A 23,613-nucleotide genomic window follows, 5' to 3' on the forward strand; every position below is an offset into this window, starting at 1 on the left:
TGGTGCCAAAATATTTTCTAAAAGTGCATTTATTAATAATATTTTCAAAATTTTATTACTAAAAATACTTGTTTTGACTTTTTGAGACAATATTATAACGACTATTCTTGTAACAACAGAAATTGATTCCCATTTTTTTTTTTTTAAAACAAAACTTTTACTTTTCAGAAAAAAAAAATTGTTTCCTAAAACTCTTATTTATTGTATATAGGTTTAATGTGACCCTGTACTAAAAAAAATTACCCCTTTAAAAAAATGTATCACAAGAAAAATAAATTAACATGATTGTCAGTAATTATTGTTTTAATGAAAGTTACTTTTATGTTGACAATCGCGAAAAAATTACACCCCCTAAAAAAAATATATCACAAGAAAAATAAATTAACATGATTGTCAGTAATTATTGTTTTAATGAAAGTTACTATTATGTTGACAATGCAAAAGTTTTGTTTGTTTCCATTTCTCCAGTGGCACTGTGGCAAGAAGGTGAGAGTTTAGAAACATTACCGTATGTGATCATTGTTGGAATGGGTAAGGTTAGAAACTTCAAATATTTTATTAAAAGTTTTATTAAATATCTTACATGGGTGTGGGATCACACAATGTGAGTCTCATGTGGGTTCCACACCCATGTGAGATATTTAGTAAAATTTTTGATAGAATTTTTGGAATCTCTAGCATTTTTGTTGTTGGAATAATTTTTTTTTTTTGTGTAAAATAAATAATTTGAAACAAATCAAATCAATAAAAATAAATTACTTACAGAATTTATTTACAGAATTAAAAAAGTACAAAATAGATTAAGTCAAGTGTGTGACACTCTATCCTACAGATTCGCTCCATTTCGATATTTACGGATAAATGAGGTTAATCGCCCAGAATACAATAATCTTTACACAGATTGTAGTAGCACTCTAAACAATCAATACGGCGAACTAGAACCTATGTTCTATGCTTTCAGAATTTTTTCTAAAAATAATATGAAGAATAATGCAAGTAGAGTGCAAAAACAGAAAGAGAATAAATTTTCTGGATGTCAGAAATGCTGGAAGAAGGTCTGCTTTTATAGGCAAATTGGTGACTATTGGACAGATCTGAACAGATAATTTTTTGAAATGAACAGATGCAAACAACCTAAATAGATATGGATTCAAATTGGAACAGGTGCAAAACTATTTGAACCCAGTTTTGAATCTGTCTGGAAAAACCGAATCTGTTTAGTGTAATTGTTAACCTGTTTGAACCTGCTGGATCGCAGGAAATTAGATCGGAGGAGGAACTTTTTTGGACAAAAAGTTGAATTCAAATTTGGCGCAAATTTTGAATTAATTTCGTTCAGAAAAATTAATTTTCCCGCAAGAAGTTTTGGAAAAAATTTAAATAAATTTTGTCCAAAAAATTAATATTAGAACCGACCCGACCCACACTTGTGCCCGGCTTGGCTCGGCTCGGCCGACAGGTTGGACGGACGGCGGTGGTGGCGTGTTGGCACGCGTGGTAGTTTGAGCCAAATGTCACTTTGTCCATAACTCCTCTATTCTACAAACTTGGTGCCCAACCCAAGTGTTGCCACCTAGAGCTTATATACACAATAAGTTCTCTTAAGTTTTCAATGTAGGACTACCATTACAAAGAAACCCATATTTTATTCTTTAAAGTCCATTCCACGAACTCGAAAATGATATAGGTTTAGCATCGTAACCGGCCAGTAATCCTTGGATTACCGAAGGCCTCTGAACAGATTAGCATATAATAAGGGGCTAACGGAAGCAAATACATAAATATAGTTGTCCAATAAGCTGTGCTGACTTATATGAAACAGAATATTTTTTATATACATAACCAGTAGTCATACATTATACCCACACACATTACAGTAATTTAAGTACAGCCGATAACATCAAACAAGTCTTATATAAACAGAAACAACGAAACTTAAACACAGGACTCTTCGGGAACCTCCACGTGAGGCGCAATGGTTGGCTGACAACAGAACACAGATCTAGACAAAAGCCTTCAGGCTCGAACTCCAGAATGCTCACCTATAATATATATATACAAATAGTGAGCTAAAACCCAGTGAATAACATCAAGGTAAAGGGGTTAGTGAACGAAATCCGAACATATCATAAACAGAAAACAGATCATAGCATAATCATTCTCATATCAGAACATAATAATGGTACATCCCATAGAACACATCACAGAACGTCTTCCGACTAGAGTAACCGGTTCCGGATACCGATTAAACACATATCACCACAATGAAGTGGCTAATGAGATCTCGTAATTACTTGTATGTCATGGGCCCGTATTTTCATGTCGTCCCCCATGATTTGGGACTATCTATGGATGCCATAATAGATTTCAAACTTGGGATGTTCGTTCACGTAAACAGATATCATTTCAGAAATCATAGCTTATCACATTTCATTTGGAACATAATTCATATCAACATATCTTTACAGAAATGTTACTCACAGTGGTTCCAGTAAGCGGTCAATCAATCCTCAAGTCTTGACCTACAATCACAAAATAATGCCTTATTATTACACATTCAAGAGGCCATTAAGGCTTAGCTTTTATTACATTGGTTCTGAACCTTTCTTATCACAATGCCTAACACACACACACTTGCAGTCTCGGAACTTAGTACCTTCTTTTCTTAGTGCGTTTCTAATCCATAACCTCATTATAGAGTCTTAAACATGGCCTAGGAATGTCTAGGATGGAACGAGGATGCAAAGATATACTTTAAGATACTTTTCAAAATTTTGCTGAAACAGGGGTCTCGCTCGAGCGTGGCCTTCTACGCACGAGCGGACATGCAGACAAAAAGGAATCCGCTCGAGCGTGGATTACTCCGCTCAAGCGTAATGCAAGCTACAGTAAAAGTACTGGATGCAAGAAATTCACGCTCGATGGGCGCTCGATACCCGCTCGAGCGTTAGACACAAGTCCTCGCTCGAGCGTGCATTATCCCGCTCGAGCGGACTGTAAACACATACAAAGTACTAGATACACGCATTCCCTGCTCGAGCGTTACTTTCCCCGCTCGAGCGGAATGCACGAACTCAGTTTGTATGCTCGAGCGTAGAGTTCCCCGCTCGAGCGTGAGTCCAAAATCTGAAATTTCCAAATTTGAACCTCAAGCTCAAAACTCAACTTTAATGCACCAAATTCGGTTCTTTTGGGCTAATTTTTTGGAAAACACTTGTAAACTCATAGTATGACATGTTTCAAAGATCAATTTGAGAAATCAAAGCCCAAAGGTAGTTCAATTGAACACAAGTTTCAAATAAACTTTAAGAACATGAAGAACAATGCAAATTCAACACATGCATGGGTTCCTTGAAACTTCAATGTTCTAAAACAAGATCAAATGCAAAATTTAACTTCAAAACATGGTAAGTTCATGGACTATAACAAAAATGTGGACATGCATGCAAGAATTTCTATGAAAACAACCTCAAATTTCATGATATACACATGCATACAAGAATTCCTACTCAATTCAACATTTAGAACCAAAACTTGACTCTAAACTCTAGTTCACCATGAACCATACAAAAAGTAACTTAAAATCACAATGGAGAAGATGAATTCTCTACCTTATGTCTTCAATTTCAAGTTTAGAAACTCAATTACACAATCCACTCTTCAATTCTCCTCCAATCTCTTGTTCTCTCTCTCTAAAATTGCACACTGTCTCTCTCTAAAATAAATCCTCAGACTTTTGCACTCAAAATGAACAAGGATCAGCTGAAATGAGCTTAAGGGCTCATATTTATAGTTATGATGCTATAATACATTAATTAAAACATAAGGCTTGCCAAACCCAACTTAACGAATCGTTCTGAATCAATTTTTAATAAAATTTTCCATATGGTTCTAAAAATTTCAAATAACATATCGGTGTAATCAATTTCGGTTTCGGATGCCGATAAGGCTTTCAATTTTCATATCAAAGCGGAATTCTAAACAAATATTTCTACAAGTGACAGATAGAAAGCCAAACCCCATGCAATTTATAGAATAAACCATAATTTATTTTAATTCTCTCATTAGCATCATTAATTATGGATTAGTAGTGAATTATGGATCGGGATTATTACAAAATGGTTTTGACAAAATCGTCTTCACCGTTTGACTTGCCATGCGGCAAGAAACACGTCACCTCTTTGAACCTATCCCAAAAGACCTATGAGACCTACTCAAATTTGGGTTCAAAGTTTGCCCAAAATAAGCTTATAAAAATCCTAATTCCAACAATCCCCCACATGAATGGAATTTGACAAAGAAAAAATGCAATAACATGATCTAATTATAGAGAGTACAAATATTGAAAAATATTCTGCAAAGGATATGCAGCTTTTGACTCTGAATCTTTCCTTATGAGATACTATTGGATTTACTAGCTAACCAGTAAACATGATGTCTTGAATTGTTCAGCCATTTGTGTAAATCAAGACAATAGAACTCACACAGTATATTACCAGACTTAGTTTAGTTCTCACTATTGTGTTCATTTTGGCCCTGAATAACCTAATCTTTCATGAGTGCTTTAGAGAATTGTAGCTTTTCACAAATCTCATAGAACCGGCCTAGTTCACACTCACATAAGTGATTCTTATGAAGAGTATCCTGCTATACTCCACTAGGTATTCCTAGATATAAGAATCATTAAAAGTATTACTTAACCTAAAATGTTGCAGACATCACTATTTCATCATAGAAATGGGTAGAAGTTTGACTCCCCAATGATCCTTATGAGTCAAACACAACTCGGTTGTCGTTTTGAACTTAGATCTTGGGATCTCCAGTCAACTAGGTTGGATTGCCGTTGTGGTAACTCTTGTTTAATATGCTTAAGTCCCATTCCCCTCAATGAGTTCTCAACTAACTCTCTTGTTAACCTTTTGGTTAGTGGATCCGCTATATTGTCTTTAAACTTCACATATTCAATGGAAATAATTATATTAGAGAGTAATTGTCTCACGGTGTTATGTCAACGACGAATGTGTCGTGACTTACCGTTATACATATGACTCTATACTCTACCTATTGCTGATTGACTATTACAATGTATGCATATAGCAGGCACCGATTTTGGCCACATTGGAATATCCTCAAGGAAATGACGAAGCCACTCTGCTTCTTCCCTAACTTTATCTAAAGTTATAAACTCTGATTCCATAGTAGACTTAGCAATACAAGTCTGTTTGGAAGATTTTCAAGATACAACCACCCCATAAAGAGTAAAGACATACCCACTAGTGGATTTTGAGTCTCTAGTATCTGATATCCAATTTGCATCACAGTATCCTTCAAGTACTGCTAGATATCTAGTATAATTTAGCCCAATGTTATGAGTAAATTAGAGATGTCTTAGAACCCTTATAATTGCTTTCCAGTGTTCTATTCCTGTATTACTCATATATCTACTTAATTTACTTACTGCATAGGTTATATTTGGGCGAGCGCAGTTCATTAAGTACATTAAGCTTCCAATAATTTAGGCATACTCTAATTGAAAAATACTTTCTTGTACATTTTTAAAAAGAAACAAATTAACATCCACAGGTGTTCTAGCAAGATGATCATCATCTTTGCTGAAATTGTCAAGTATTTTCTCAATATAATGTGATTGTGACAAAGCATAACCTTCTGATGTTTTGGTAATTTTCATATCTAGTATTACATCAGTAATCCCCATGTCTTTCATGTTTATTCAACATTTTCTTGGTAGTTTTAATCATGTCATTATTATTACCTATGATGAGCATATCATCCACATAAAGACATACTATCACATAATCTTTGTTTGTGTTTTTAATATAAACACATTTGTCACATTTATTAATTTTAAATTCATTTGACAACATTGTCTTGTCAAATTTCTTATGCCATTGCTTTGACGCTTGTTTTAAATCATATAATGATGTAACCAATTTACACACTTTTTTTTCTTTTCCCGGAACAGAAAAACCTTCTGGTTGCTCCATGTAAATTTCTTCATCTAACGCACCATTTAAGAAAGTGATTTTGACATCCATTTGATGAATTTCTAGATTATACAATGATACAATGGCAATTAGAATTCTAATAGATGTTATTCTAGTAACTAGTGAGTATGTATCAAAGTAATCAAGACCTTTTTTTTGTCTATATCCTTTGACCACAAGTCTTTCCTTGTATTTATCGATTAATCCATCCGTTTTCATCATTCTCTTGAAAATCCACTTGTATCCAAGAGGTTTACACCCAGGTGGCAAATCCACCAATTCCCAAGTGTGATTTTACAGAATGGATTCAATTTTGCTGTTTACAGCTTCTTTCCATAAAAGAGCCTCAGGACTGGACATAGTTTCTTTAAAAGTTAAAGGCTCATTTTCTAACAAAAATGTTAGAAAATTTGGACCAAAAGATTTTGAGATTCTAATACGTTTACTATGCCTAGGTTCCTCTTCCTCATTTTAATCTATCTTTTTCTCTTGCTCTTGTTCTTGATCATGACTAATAATAACATCAAAAGATCTTTTATTAGTACTAGTCTCTTGTCCAGGTTTACTAGGAAAAACATGTTCAAGGAATGATGCATTCCGAGATTCAATAATAGTATTTACATGCATTTCGGAATGTTCTGACTTATGAATCAAAAATCGATATGCACTACTATTCTTGGCAGAACCAATGAATATGCAATCAACAATTTTAGGACCTATCTTAGTCTGTTTAGGACTAGGAATAACCACTTTAGCCAAACACCCATACTTTTAAGTATTTATAAGATGATACTCTCCAATGCTACATTTCATAAGGTGTTTGATTTACTTTCTTTCGAAGTACTTTATTTAGAATATAATTAGCAGAAAGTATTGTTTCCCCCCACAAGTTTGGAGGTAATCTAGAACTTATTAATATGGCATTCATCATTTCTTTTAAAGTCCTATTTTTCCTTTTAACAATTCTATTTTGCTGAGGTAAGTAAATAGCGGTGGTTTGATGAATTATTCCATGTTTTTTACAAAATTTACCAAAAGGTGATTCATATTCACTACCTTTATCACTTCGTAGTCTTTTTAATTTTCTTACCAAGTTGGTTTTCAATTTCATTCTTATATTGAATGAAAGTTTCCAAAGTTTCATCCTTGATTCGAATTAAATAAACATAACTATATCTAGTATAGTCATATATGAAAGTGATAAAATATTTTTTCCCACCTCTAGTTTGAATTGATTTAAAGTCACAAATGTCATTATGAATTAATTCAAGTGATTTCGTACTTCTTTTAATTGAATGAAAATGAGTTTTGGTTAATTTTGTATCAACACAAATTTCACATTATAATTTAAATCAATGTCAAATTTAGGTGAACATTCTATATTAATTAATTTACGCAAATATTTATAATTAACATGTCCTAGTCTACCATGCCATAAATTTGAAGACTCAAGCAAGTAAGAAGAAAATGTATTATTATTAATAACAGAAGGAACAATAATCATTACATTTAGTTTGAAAAGGCCACCAGACATGTAATGTTTTCCTACATACATCCCATTTTTGGTAAATACAAATTTGTCACTTTCAAAAACTAGCCTAAACTTATTTTTACTCAACAGAGATCCGGAGACTAGATTCTTGCAAATGTCCGGTATATGTAGCACATTGTTGAGAGTGAGTTTTTTTCCAGATGTCATCTTCAGAATAATCTTTTCTTGTCCTTCAACTTTAGAAGTCGAGGAGTTACCCATAAAAAGTTATTCACCATTGTCCACCATAGAATAAGATATGAACATCTTTTTGTCGGCACAGATATGGTGAGTAGCACCAGTGTCCACCCACCATTCTTTAGGATTTTTGACAAGGTTTGCCTCGGAAACAACTACAAAAAGATTTATGTCATTTACACCATTGGAAATTTCGTCCACTTCCGTCATATTGGCTCGAGTAGGCTTCTTGCTTGATTTTCTTTTGCCTTTGCGCTTGCTACGACAATTTTTGGCCCGATATCCCTCTTTGTCACAGATGTAACATTTGTCATTAAACTTGTACTTCTTAGTTTTCCCTCCTTTAGAGCCTTGTGAGGAACTTTCTCCAGAATACTTCCGTTTCTTTGCTTTTGGAGCATGTTCTACCACATTTGCGTTAGACTCCATTGAATGCTTACCAGCCCGCTTTTCAGAATTACGGTTGTCCTCCTCAATCATCAAACGCACTATTAATTCATCCAAAGTCATTTCTTTGCGCTTATGTTTAATATAGTTCTTGAATTCCTTCTAGCCTTGTAGTAATTTTTCAATAAAGACAACAACTTAGAAGGATTCACTGAGAGACATGCCTTTTGCATGAATGTCATGCAGAATGAGTTGGAGATCTTGAACTTGGCCGATCACAGTTTTTGAATCAATCATCACAAAATCTAGGAATTTACTAACCACAAATTTCTTTGAGCCAGTATCTTCTGTTTTGTACTTTTTCTCCAAAGACTTCCAAAGTTCCTTTGCCATCTTGATAGGGCTGTAGACGTTGTATAATGTGTTATCAAGCTCGTTTAAAATGTAGTTCCGGCAAAGGAAATCAGCATGTTTCCAAGCATCGACCGCAACAACCACTTGCTGGTCGGTTTCATTCTCTTTCAGAATAGGAGCATTCTCACGGAGGAAATGCATCAGGTTTAGAGTAGTAGGATGAAACAGCATTTTATGCTACTATCTTTTAAAATTAGTTCCTAAGAACTTCTCTGGCTTTTCACCGTGGTTAACTGGCACAGTCACAACAGGAGAAGGGGTTAGAGCAATTGCAATCACCATACCAGTACTGGTTTGAGCATTAATTTCAGTAGGCATTAATTCTAAATTATAAAACAAAATTATAATTAAATTTTATACTACACAGAAAATTTAAACCATAAACACATAATTTAATTCTGTAAGAATAAAAGAAACAAGAATTGTAACTTTTATTTTTGATTAATTTGAAAATAAAAATATTTATTTAAACAAATTAATTCTACACAGAAAAATATTTTTGTAACACCTCAAAAATTAAAATACTGAAAACAGAATTTTAATTAATGAAAACTCAGAAATTACTTTTAAAAATCAAAATTAATTTCTGACCAACTTCACAAATAAATATTACCACTAATTGTCAAAGAAAATAAACTGTATATTACTACTATTTGTATTTTCCAACCAGAATATTACTTTGTATAATCACAGAAAATAATTTCTGTAACAAGAAGAAAGAAGGAAACAAACGAAAAATTCTGTATAAACAGAATAATTCAGATCTATCTTAAGATTGTTGGAACAATCTTCTGTGTAAAATAAATAACTTGAAACAAATCAAACCAATAAAAATAAATTACTTACAGAATTTATTTACCGAAATGAAAAAGTACAAAATAGATTAAGTCGAGTGAGTGACACTCTGTTCTTAAGACAGATTCGCCCCGCTTCGGTGCTTATAGATAAATGGTGTCAATCTCTCAGTATACAATGATCTTTACACATATTGTAATAACACTACAAACAATTTGTACGACGAACTAAAACCTGTGTTCTATACTCAGAATTTTTCCTAAAAATAATATGAAGAATAATGCAAGTAGAGTGCAAAAAAGAGAAGAGAATAATTTTTCTGGATGTCAGAAATGCTGGAAGAAGGTCTGCTTTATAGGTAGATTGGTGAGCATTGGACAGATTCGAACAGATAATTTTTTGAAATGAATAGGTGCAAACAACCTAAACTGATATGGATTCAAACTGGAACAGGTGCAAAACTGTTTGAACCCAGTTTTGAATATGTTTGGAAAAACAGAATCTGTTTGGTGCAACTTTTAACCTGTTTAAACTTGCTGGATCGTTGGAAATTGGACCGGAGGAGAAACTATTTTGGACAGAAAATTGAATTCAAATTTGGCGCAAAATTTGAATTAATTTTGTTCAGGAAAATTAATTTTCCCGCAAGAAGTTCTGGAAAAAATTCAAATAAATTTTGTCAAAAAAATTAATATTAGAACCGATCTGACTCACACCAGCGCCCGGCCGGCCGGCCGGGTGGACGGCGGCACGCGCGCACGTGTGGTGATTTGAGCCAAAGGTCACTTTGTCCATAACTCCTCCTTTCTACAAACTTGGGGTGCCTCTTGGGGTTCATCCTAAGTGTTGCCACCTAAAACTTATACATACACATAAGTTTTCTTAAGTTTTCAATGTGGGACTACCATTACAAAGAAACTTACATTGTATTTTTTAATAGTCCATTCTACGAATTCGAAAACGATGTCAATTTCTCATTCACTCATAAATGATTATGACGAACCATTTTCACCGTGTGACTTGTTATGCGGCAAGGAACACGTTATCTCTTTAGACCCACCTCAAAAGACGTGTGAAATTTATTCAAATTTGAGCTCAAAATTAGTCCAAAATAAATTTATAAAAACAATAATTTCAACAATCATCATATGTGCAGTTACTATTTTGAATTAATAGTTGTTGAAAAACTTGTACAAAAGGAAAGAGAACTAAAATCCAAATGTTTTTTTCAAATGATATTTTAAAATTACTCGTTTTATATAAAAGATACAACTCTAAAACAAATTAAAATGGCGCGAAACTTCGCGTGCACATCTCTAAGTATTCATTAACATATAATTATTATTACAAAATTACTACAAGAACCTAGTCCTAAGTATAATTTGTTTTTTGCTTCTTTTTAAAATATAAAAATAAAAAATAATATTTGGGTGAAACTTGTAGAAGCAATAAAATAAGGCCCTATGATAATCTATTGGTATAATTTTAGCTTAGAGTCATAGGATATCCTCTATACATTGAGGTTTCATTTTCCAAACTTAAGATAAATTTTGACTTGCTTGAGGTGATGAATGACTAAAAAAGAATCCTTTTGTGGTGGGACATAGATGGTTATCAAAATTAATACATATTGAATGTATTTTTAATATTTAAAAATGATTGTTGGGTTGTCAAATTGACATACTTTTGTCTTCATCTTAAGGATTTTTTTATTAAATAAATAATAAAAAATTGCGAGAGGAGCGGGCATTGGATGCCATTTCTTTTACATTAAAAATAAAATCAATTAAAAAATTGCAAATAAGATTGTATGGGGCCATATGATGAAACCACCATCCCAGCCCCCTTACGCTACCCTTTGAATATTAATTGTTTCGTATCTTTTATATATCTTCTCTTTTCTAATTAAATAAATAAAGAGATTTAAAAGGGTGATGCTAGGTGCACCCAAAATTTAAAAAAAAAAACATACAATTTATCAACCTCTTAAATATTGGTGGGAGATGGATCTACCACGAGTCTTGTCATAGGTGCATTTATTTTAGGATAAATTACATTCAGCTCCTTTGAATTTTAGAAAAAATATAACTAAATTTATAATTTTAACATAACTTTCTTTTTAATATAGTTAAAACAACTTAAACTAATATCAATGATATATAGACATTGAAATAAATAAAAATAAATATAAATTTTAGTAAGAAATAATTGATGATATCATGTTTTTATTCATACGATAAAAAAATATTAAGTGTTATGTGAATCAAACATTGAGAGATGTCAGTATAATTATATAAAAAATATGAAACTAATTATATTTTTTTTAAACTTCAAGAGAGAGGAGTTTAATATACTCTTTATTTTAATATCATTTTACACTGCTTATTTATAATGAAAGTGAGCCCAAGATTCGTATGGGGTTCACTCTTATCGTGGTAAGTGTGTAAGACGGTGTAAAAAAATATACTCGTAATTTTATTCAAAATAATACTAGATGCCTCAAATGTTTTTGTAAAATATTTGATAAAATATTTACCAGCTCTAGCATTTTTGTTTAGAGCTCTGTTACAGAGCCCGAAAGGGTTTCGAGCCAAATTTGGCTCGAATTTGAGAAGAAGGAGGAAGAAGAAGAAGAAGAAGAAGACAAGGAGGAAGAAGAGAAGGAAAAGCAGAACTGGAGGGGGTCCTAAAAATAGGGCTGGAGGCGGAGGCGGAGGTGGAGGCAGGCGGAAGCAGAGGCAGAGGCGGAGGCGGGCGGAGGCGGAGGCGACGATCGGCCGACGAGCGACGACGAGCTCCCGCCTCTCCCCTCTGTTTCTCTCTCTCGCCTCTGCTTCTCAGGTTCAAAACGAAGAAGAAGAAGAAAAGAAAGAAGAGGAAGAAAAAGAAGAAAAAAAAAATTTGAACCTTAAAACGACGTCGTTTTAAAGTTCGAGCCGCATTCGAGCCTCACATTTCGGGCCCTCAAATATTTTTCTTTTGTTTATTAGTCTATAAAGAGTCATGTAAGGGTCATTGGCCTGTGAGAAATGGTACCACTTTTTTTTTTTTTATTATTATTATTTTTTTTGTTTTTGTATATAGATTTTTTAAGCAACTAAAGGATGGTGTTGGTATTGTCTAAAGGATTAGAGACAGTGTTGTGCCTTCAATGGAGTCACACTCTAAATTTACTTTTATGATCTGAATGTTCTTTAAAAATTTTGTTAACTGGTTTACTTTTTATGATCTGGATCCTTTTATAGATTTTGTTAACTGTTATCTCTCGTATATGTGGGTGGACTCACGTGCAAAAAACAAAGGGACAGGGGAAGAGTTGAAATAGGTTGTGGCAATAATAATTTTGTGTATTTTCTAAACCTATGTGAATTTGTATTCAATTTATGTATTTTTATAAAATTATTTATGTAAGTTAATAAAAATTTACGTAGTTTTGTGTAGAGTTAAGTACGATATATATATTGCACATCAAAGTAAGTGTTTGTTAGTGTAGAGAATAAATGTGTACTCTAATAATATAACTAAGGTGTGTTAAAGTATACATTATATAAGAGTGGAATCCACATAAATATATATTTATATTATATAAAATAATTAAAAATAACAAAAATATGATCACCATATACTATTACTCTTACCACCTTTTTATACCACTTTCATTATATCACCTTATGTATTAACACATCATTTGACATAAACATAAGTGGCAGGTCCATTACACCAATAATGAATTAACACATAAGCACACCCGCATCCGTCTCAATAAATTTTTAATCAAATTCTAACCCAAAAAGCACTTTTATATATATATATATACATATATATATATATTTTAAACACTCCCTCAAACTCTCTATTTTAAAATACTATTTCATTAAAATATTTATTTTTATTCATTTTTTTTATTTAAATATCTTTTCAATGAATAGTACTTAAAAAAATTGAGATCAAATCTATCAAAAAAAAATGATAAACTATTGAATAACTGATGAATAGAGATACTGTAACAAAGTTAACCGAAAATTAGTTTAGAAATAATTTGTTGAGACTGATGGAGTAAGAATTTTATGATTTAGTGGTTATATTTAACTAAAAATTACATTTGGTTGGACTAATGTAAATGCTCTAAGATGGTACATTAAGGTCATATTTATTTGACTATATAGGTGGGAGGGTGGGAGGATTAGACTAGAAATCCCCTAGGCCCTATATACCCTTGTTTAGTTGATAAAAATGACTGGAAGCAATTTTTTGTATATTAATCAAATTCAAGAAATGTTTGTATTACATTTTTAATTGGACTATTTTATTCTATTTATACAATTTATATGATAAGGATAAATACAAACAAATGTTTGTATTACATTTTTACTTGGACTATTTTATTCTATCTATACAATTTATATGATACGGGTAAATACAAACAATGATAAGATAATGAGAAAAAATCTGAGATGTAAATCATATCTCAACACCATAGGACTATGAATACCTCCCATGGTGAGATTAACTTTTCCATAAGGGACGTGGGATTGCTAATCAAATCTCATGGGATTATGTGTAAAAAGATAATTTCGCCTTCAAATTACAAAAATAACAAAGTTAATTTTTTTTAGATAAATTATCACTAAGTCTTAATATAGTTGAATTTAATTCTCATCAAGTCCTATTGAAAATAAGTCCTAATACAATTTTCGTTAAAAATAATTTTTTGCATATGTTGCTAAAAATTAACAATTAATGACTTTTTTTGTCACATTTTTTTTATAAATTGTCGCTGAAACTTATAATTAGTCACGTTTTTCTGTGATGAATTTTTCAAACTGTTGCTGAAAGTTGAAAATTAGTAATATTTTTATGTTATGATTTTTTGAATTGTCACTAAAACTTATAATTAATAACATTTTTGTGACAAAATTTTCAATCTGCCGCTGAAAATTAACAATTAGTGATATTTTTTTTATAGTATTTGATAAAAAAAATGTCATTAATTATCATAGAATTTATTGGACAATAAGACTACCTATTAGGACTTACATGTAAGTCTCTTTAATTTTTATACAATGAAGGTATTTACGTAATTTTATAGATTTAATCATGTCAAACAAATACAATCACAGTAGTACATAAACAAACACACTTTATTATACATCTTCAAACTAATATTACCACATTAATAATCTTCCCACTTAATCTTACCGTACTCATAATCTCGTCCAACTTAATTCGCTAAACAAACGGGACCTAAAAGTGATATAAAAAGATGATAAATGTAGCATTATTGTATTTCTTTCCTCAACGACCGTGTTTCGTCAGTGTCATACACGTACACCAAGTCATTCATTCTCTCTGTCCCTCTTTCCACACAAGAGTTTGTTTAGGAATGGATTTTTTTAATTAACTTTTTTTAATTTTTTACGAAAAGACATATAAAAAATATAAAAAATAATGTAATTAACTATTTTAGTCAAAAAGTCAACATGTCAAACACCTGCTACAAAAAGCCATCACTCTAGCAACAATACTAGTTAACTACATAGATAGAAAACTATTGGGAAATAACAAATCAGTAGAGATTTATAAAAAATAATTAGGCAAATTACAAAAAAAAAAAAAAAAAAACTCAGGATTTCATGTGTTTTTTGATTTAAATAGGGTTTCAATTTTAACAATTAAAATCTTGATGTTATTTCCTTGTCACAATTTACGTACCCCTCTCCGTCCATCTCCATGTGATGAACTAAGGGACCTTCATTTTTAGCGCCATCTCCATTCCAAAATGGCGTCGTTTTGCTACATCACTTCATATCTGTATAAATTTGTAACGCCCCCAAAATTATACAATAAATACAACCCATAAGCGGAAAGATAATAGAAATAATATGCTTTCATTCATCAAAGATTGTATACAAAAGAATACACATGCGATATACATTCACAAACTGTTCATCCTGAATCTACAGCCACTACTACAAATATAGATAAAGATCACACTTTTTGAGTGTGATGTATGTTTTTTAATCACACCTTTTAAGTTTTATTAAAGTGTGGTCTTTAGGAGTGTGATTAAAAATGGTCATTTTTAATCACACTTTTTAAGTGTCATTAAAAAATGCTTTCATCACACCTTTTAAGTGTGATTAATAATATTTAGATCACACCTTTTAAGTGTGATTAATAATATTTAGATCACACCTTTTAAGTGTGGTTAAAAACATTTAGATCACACCTTTTAAGTGTGGTTAAAAATATTTAGATCACACCTTTTAAGTGTGATTAAAAACTTTAGTTCACACCTTTTAAGTGTGATTAAAAACTTTAGATCATACCTTTTAAGTGTGATTAAAAATATTTTGATCACACCTTTTAAGTGTGATCTTTAGAAGTGTGATTAAAAATGATCATTTTTAATCACACTTTTTAAGTGTGATTAATAACATTTAGATCACACATTTTAAGTGTGATTAAAAATATTTACATCACATCTTTTAAGTGTGATTAATAACATTTAGATCACATCTTTTAAGTGTGATTAATAACTAATAAAATCTGTGATAAAAAAAAGGTGCTACATATTTGAAAAATAATCAATATTATTTTTGTATGCACATTTGAATAATGTAATACACACTATATACTATATTTTGAATCACAACCACATATTGAATAGAATAACGTCATATATTTCATAATGAAAATTAAATATTCAAAAGTATATACAAAGGAATTAAATAATAAAAAATTAACTGTGCTTACATATATTAAAAAATGAAAAAACTTAAAAAAACTAAGTTCTTTAATTCTTGGACCATATTTTGCATCTCTCCAAAAAAATTCTGACCTGAAAAATAAAAACACAAATTAATCCAGAAACCGCTGATGCATATGAATAAACTAAAAAGTTAATTCAGCAAACCAAAATAGAAACATTAATTATTTTTGCTTGATCTTAATTCTTTTGGAAGTACCTTCCCTGTTAACAATTAGATGCCACAGCAGCTCAGTGTCAATGACATTGTAATTAGAAGGTCACTAATGAGCACAATATTTAAAAATGATAAATTTCAATACAGTTTGTGTACGATCTTTTTGTGAATATATATTATTATTACTGTTGAACCATAATTCTAGGTACCCATAAATAAATAAATAAAAACTCAAGAATTTACTCTTTTTTTTGGAGAGGGGGGAGATACATTGCAGTTACTATCACCAGCACCAGCAGCAGGTTTTAAAGAAGCAGAAGCTGCATTTTCTTTGCACCTTTGGAGGAAAAAGAAGAAAAAACAGCTACCCATTTCATGCATGTCTATCTACCAAAGAATAACTGCAAACACTAACAATTGGCACAAGCGTATAGAAAATCATAAAGAAAATACATTATTATCTCAAAATACATAGCGAAGCATTGTAGCCTCAGATTCAATTCCTCCAACTCCCCAGCCAACAACTCCTAAGCCAGCAATCATATTTGTATGGGAATCAATTCCAACCACGCTATCAGGGTACAGAATGCCATTTTTGTAGAAAATAACCCATCCAAGGTATTCAAGATTAACTTGAAAATTACCAGAGTCACTTGCTAAATGCCAAACCTACCAAATAATATTATAGTGCTAAAAAAATGAGAAAATTTGGACTATGATTTACAAGAGGCTAGAGGTAAATGTGGCTTTACTCTGGAAGCCCCATAAATAGTTAAACATTGCAAACCTCATGTATTGAGCCTATACCTATCTAATGTTTTGGCCTTTTTAAGAGTAAACCATTCATACCACCTTAAGGGCAAATTATTGCACCTTGCCATGAGAATTTTCCTTTAACAACAGTATAACATCTAGATATAGAAATACCCTTGATGCACTAATGATGCCAAAGTCTTACCTGGTGGACAATACCAGAACCAGGAGGAACAATGAGCATATTGTGAAAAACATTGGAACCCCACTTCAGAAAAACAAACCTCTCCTTGTTTCTCTGAAATTCAAGCCCCATATTTGCCTGCATTGCATTCACTTCCTGCCACATCAACCTGAACAGAATTGTCAATGACAAGATCCACTGGAACCTGGACATAACATTTATGTGTGTAAACAAATATTGGTTATATTAATTTATTAGTGTGAGATTCTAACAAATTAAGAACAACTCGGTTGATTGATACATGTGAAGGTTAAGTTGGAAATCAATGGTACATTCAAGAAAGCAGATTTTTTTGCCCAAATATTATTTGCCGACTCCCAATGAAGGTCAGCAAGTGGGCCGAGCAGAAAACACATTAAGGCAACATGCAATCAAGACCCTACTACCAAACTAAATATTCAAAGCGCTCAAGGCCATCACCTTGCATTGTTCGTTCATGGCCAAGAGCTGGGCCTCTTTTTTGTCAAGTAGAGTGGTCAACCTCACATTTTCTTCCATAAGTTTCTGGACTTCAGTTTCTTTCTGCATTTTCTCACTGTTCAGCTGTGTGGTCTTTTCAACTAACCTGCTTCCAAACAAAATCAAATTTATCATTTAACTAGAGTCGGTGTGGTAGAAACACATATTCTTCAATAGAAACACCAAAATATGGCAGTGACACCTTCCATACTCATAGCTTCTCCAAAATTAGGTTCTGTGCTACTGGCTACTGCTGCTGCTGCTGTTGTTACCTTCTTGCTGAAGCTTGTTGTCTGCTGTTGCTTGCCATTTTGCTAGTGCTTAATGATCTGATGTTGCCTGCTGTCTAAGAGGATGTGGTGGTTGTTTTATAGTCTGAATTTTTATTTATTAGTATAGTTATGTGGTGGTTGTTTTATAGTCATATTCTTAAATTTAAAAAATAAATAAATATAAATAAATCAAACTGATGTAGCCAAAATGATATGTAATGGGTCTCAACAAATTTTAAACTTCACAGAACAAGGTAAATTTTTTTTAACTTATTCCATCAACATAGCAGTTCAGTCTTGTTCTGAATCTAATTCTAAAGATACTCAACAGCTGTACAAAGAGAAATCAAAGTACCAAACCAATTAAACAACTAAACATAAAAAGAAAAAGAACATTAATATGTACATCTATACTATACTAAATAAAAGGAGAAAATTTGGTGTATCATTTCGAAGTTTCCATACATTTATCCCATATTCATTCATATTGAAAATTTTTTATTGCACATACTCCCAATGAAACACCCTGTATTTTTCTTTTTTTAACAGCAACAAAAAGAATATAATTTCCAGCTGACAAAATTCTTGTTTAAATTACTACCAGTCTACCACAACTATATCAACTCAGCCTATAAGAGAGAATGAGACTGAGTTATGACTTACAAATATTATTTTGAGGAGGATTATAGCTGACAACAATAATTATGGTGGTGATGGTCGAGTTAGACATGGACTTGAAGACAATGGTTAACCTCAATCAGTTCACATTTCGTAGTAAACAAATTTATGAACAAAAACTCAAACCCCACCACTAACCAAACAATGATTACACTAAACAGCAAAATTGTGTTGGATCTAATGTAATTCAACAATAAAAAGCACATTTTCCCTCAAGCTTTTCATGTCCTTTCTTCGCATCGTTATTACGAGCATCATACATCACATTAAACTACGTACCAATTAGTGAGGCTTGAAACACCCATTTTACTTTGGGTGTAGCATTTATGTACCAATTGGGCTACAAGACGCATGGTGCCCTCTAGTTATATCAATTTGCGTGCAACTGTTAGTTGCAAATGATAAAAGTCACGTAGCTTGCTATGTTTTGGAGAAGATTGAGCTCCTTACGTTCCCCAGAGTCCTCGGGGTAAGTTCTTGTCATCACTGCAACACTGAACGTAACAATAGTGACCTATGATTCACAAACAGAACTAAAATTTCACTAAAATGTCCGATTGTTTCACTGAAAGTTTCCATCAATGATTAAATAGTTTTGGTGATAATTCAGTTCTTTTTTCTTTTTCCTTTTCTTGGTAGTGATAATTCAGCTCACATATAGCTTCTTACACACTAAAGAGCAGTCAAAACTATGCAACCAAATATCTATTTTTTGGTAAACAGGTCAACCAATACCCACTTCGCATTACCTACCTTATAAAAAACTAAAATATTTAATATATTCTGAAAACTTGTAACTATATAAAATAAGATCATGTTGGATATGAATTTGATCGTGCCAAGAATCCAACTAAACCACAGGCAGTGTAGTCAATCTATGAAAATAAATAAAAACTTCTTTCAACAGTGAATTTAAAACATCCCCAATTCAGATTGAGCCTAAAATAACAATGTGTCCGAATTTATCTTTCGAAAACCAACAATCAAACAAAGGTTAAATATAACATACTGAGATAAAAGAACATGAAAATTACTAAATTTAATAAGACGATTAAACAAACACAATCAGTATTTCATCAAGAGAACGTAAAATAACTAAGTTTCCTCAAAATCATTAAAGTTTCAATTAAAATAGCATCAAGAGTTGAATTGCATTTGAGAAGCTTGAAGCTTCTAGCATGTAACCAGAATAACTCATTAAAATCCTTTGAAGATGAGGCCTTATTGCATTACATAATGTTGAGAAAAATGTTAACACTCAATTGGCCATTTTTACCTTTATAAACTGCAATTCCATATATTTATTACATTTCACAGTTACAGATATCATCCAACAAACAAAAAATACATTAAAAAAAATGGGTACACATAACACGTGATGTGTGACATGTATAGAGAATCAGAGATATCATTGGGGGAAAAAAAATAGCATCAGGAAGATAATATGGAATAAATATATAAGCTCAAGCATAAGCAGTTGTATCAAAGCACAAACCTTGATCATTTCTGGCAGTGAAGATAATCATTCCTGTCTCATCACCTACCAAGCATTCAGCAAGTCGCATTTGGCGTCCTTGATTTCCATTGGCACGACCCTTAGGCAGTATCATCTTTGAATTAACAACTTTTACTGTGAGATTAAGTCCCTCAGCTTGAGGGCGAAGCTGCTCAACTTTTGTGAAAACTTTCTTTTGTTCTTCCATATCCAACAAAATCCTTTTGACAAAAACCAATGTATGAAAAGCTAATTAGTAAAACACAAAGATGTACCTCCTTTAGAACAAAAAGAAGCAAGCGAATCCTAATATGCTTCACTTTTGAAAACCACGGGCAAATAAAAAAGTTCCAACTACTATACACAATCCATATCATAAGAAAAGCAGCAATTTTTGTGGTGTCAGTTACGAACAACTGTGGTTGTGTTGTAGTTATGAAGGGGCACATCATAAGAAAAGTCTTACTTACGAACCATCCTGATTACATTACAAACTGATTTCATGTTATAAATTATGAATTTTTGTTACGAATCTATGAAAATAAATAAAAACTTCTTTCAACACTGAATTTAAGATCTAATAGAGATATGTATATATATATATAAAAAATCCCCAATTCAAATTGAGCCTAAAATAACAATGTGTCCGAATTTATCTTTCAAAAACCAACAATCAAACAAAGGTTAAATATAACATACTGAGATAAAAGAACATGAAAATTACTAAATTTAATAAGACGATTAAATTATGAATTTTTGTTACGAATCTATGAAAATGTCCTTTATGATCCTTTATGATCCATCATTTTTAATCCAGCTCCAATCGAAGTATTACTTACATATATATGACATTGACCATCTAAGTAAAAACACCTATAAAATAATCAATTGAATCGATAGACTGGTTCATCATTAAAAAACTTAGTCATTTAAAAAATTAGCAATAACACTTCAGTAATGCATCAACAGAGAAAACCAAAAATATATATACACAACAGATTCCCAAATCCCATTCATAGCACATTCATCAAATTCATTATAAGAAGGCATTATATATTCTTAAAAGAATAAAGCATGGCAGATTGAGTATTAAAAATATATATATATATTTAAACTTTTTTGTGTAATGTTGGTATAGACTGTGCATGCATATTGTGTACATGGGTTGCACACCTTTGGTACATTCTAATGGAGTATTTTATCTATGAAAAAGAGGGATAAGATAGGGGTCCTTACCTTGCCTTTAATTTCACAGTCATGGACTGTTGAATGGCTTGTGATTGAGCAATATGAGGGCATTTTCAAACATTTAATGCTGTTCTAAATTTTTAATTCTAGAAAATTAGCCTTTTCATATAGCATATGCCAATCAATTGCATTAAACATATGCATAAGCTCCCTAATTTTCATATGCTTGCAGCAAGCATGCCATTGACAAAACAGTTGACCGTAATCATAAAGAAAGAGAGAGAGGGAGCATTAGAACCTGAGATTTGAAGGGAAATCACGATTTCCTCCGAATGTGAAATACAACAGAGAGGGAGCAAAATTACCATGAATGCTCCAAGTAAGCATAGTTTAGGCCAGCAGTGTAATTTATCTATATATAAAAAAAAGAAATGAAATGTTCACATAATATATAACTATGAAATGTGATGGTTTTTCAGGGCCATAAAAAAGTCAAATTGCTATCACATTAGAAGTCGTGAAGCTCAATGCAGTTTTTCCAATAACCCATACATGATTGGGTTGGGAATTGTTGAGATTTTTCTGTCTCAAATCCCAGACTTTCACAAGCTCTTAATGTTGTCCATTGTTGCAGCATTCATGTAGACCAAAGTTATCATCCCAGTAATATGTTCATACTCATTCAGAAACTGATTAAAGATACAATTTGTTCTCGAATGGGATTAAAGTAAAATTGAATCAATTTCTGCAGATTGAAGGCTTCAAGGCATTCAAAATGAAAGATTCTAAAATAAATACATTTTTTTTATAAACAGATCTAAAATAAATAAATTTTTTTTATAAAAAGATCTAAAAATAAACAGATCTAAAATAAAAATATATAAACAAATATATTTATATATATATATATATAATAAATAAATTTAGAGAAAAAAAAAATAGAGTTTGAAGAAAATCCTAGATCGAAGCCCTAGATCGAAATATATATATACACTCAGATCGAAACCCTTAATTGAAACCCTATATACACTCAGATGTATATATATATATATATATAATATAGACATATATATAAACCCTAGATCGAAATCCCTAGAGAGAGAGAGAGAGAGAGATACCTAAACAGAGAGCACTGAGCAGTGACGGAGGAGAGCAGCGGCGGTGATGGAGGATCCGCGGTGAGGGAGAGAGCAACAGTCCCGTCGTCGTGTGTGTGTGTGTGTGTGAGAGAGAGAGAGAGAGAGAGACGGGGAGGTAAAACGGTAAACGGCAGAGGTGAGGCGGTGAGGGGGGCTCGGTGGTGACGGAGGATCGCCGTCGGTGAGGAGGGAGGCGCGGCGGTGACAGATCAAAGAGAGAGGGAGAGACCAGCGGCGAGTGTGAGAGAGAGGGAGGAGCGCCGTATGTGGGAGGTTGAATTTGTGTGTCTGTGTCAAACCTAAACAAAAATCAAGCATATATATATCCAGGGACAAAATCGTAATTTCAGCTAGGGGACTAAGCGGGGCGGTGGCGGTGCCGGGGCCGGGGGGCGGGGCCGAGGCCGGGTCTGAAACACCTATCCCCGTCCCCGGCCCGGATATCATCAGGGATGAATTTTTGAATACCATTCCCGGCCGTAGGGGATATTTTTCGGTAAATAACCACTGAATTCGGGGTCGGGGGATCGGGTCACCGTCGGGCCGGTTTCAGATTGCCATCCCTAGACGTGGGTAAGGAGGAGGCATGTTTGGGCGGGAAGGTATATATTTAGGATTGATATAAAATTAAAGGGGTTATCTGAGCCATTCATGTGAATACACAAATGAATCCTGACTCTTGAAATGTTCTAGTAGGACAATTGTGTCTAACACATTTTCAAAATTCGTTCTGCTTTATTAGATAGATTTGTTAATTTTATGATATTTTTACCATTATTTTCAGTTTTTAATTTATATTTACAAAAATTTTAAAAAATGTCATAAAAACTTGTTCGATACTTTTTTATATTTACAAAAATTTAAAAATTTTACTAATAAAATTTTTTTTCAATTAATTTTTTTTGTAACTGATACTAACCAATGGGGCAATTGGTAATGCTACTTTAAACCTTAGGGAGAGGATTGTAATTAATTTTTAAAATGTGAAGGGTGTCAATGTAATTTATCCACTGAGGGCAAAATTAGTATTTAAAAAAATTAAATTGCTAAAGGGGAAAATCTGTAATGAAACTTTAAACCTTAGGGGGGAAATGTAATTTCCAAAAGGTGAGGGGAGAACTGTAATAAA

At 32.3% G+C, this 23,613-nt stretch overlaps 1 long non-coding RNA gene across 1 annotated transcript; it reads right to left on the reverse strand.

The window, feature by feature from the left end:
* Positions 1 to 16,629: 16,629 nt before the first annotated feature.
* LOC145821032 (uncharacterized) lies at positions 16,630 to 17,815 on the reverse strand. The gene is made up of 3 exons (XR_014363070.1): positions 17,674 to 17,815; positions 17,215 to 17,398; positions 16,630 to 16,783 (listed from the first exon to the last, which is right to left on the reverse strand). It is a non-coding gene; the product is annotated as an uncharacterized LOC145821032 (long non-coding RNA).
* Positions 17,816 to 23,613: the final 5,798 nt, after the last annotated feature.

Source organism: Camellia sinensis, chromosome 3 (genome assembly GCF_055761805.1).
Source record: "Camellia sinensis isolate YWXY chromosome 3, ASM5576180v1, whole genome shotgun sequence".
NCBI classification, from domain to species: domain Eukaryota; kingdom Viridiplantae; phylum Streptophyta; class Magnoliopsida; order Ericales; family Theaceae; genus Camellia; species Camellia sinensis.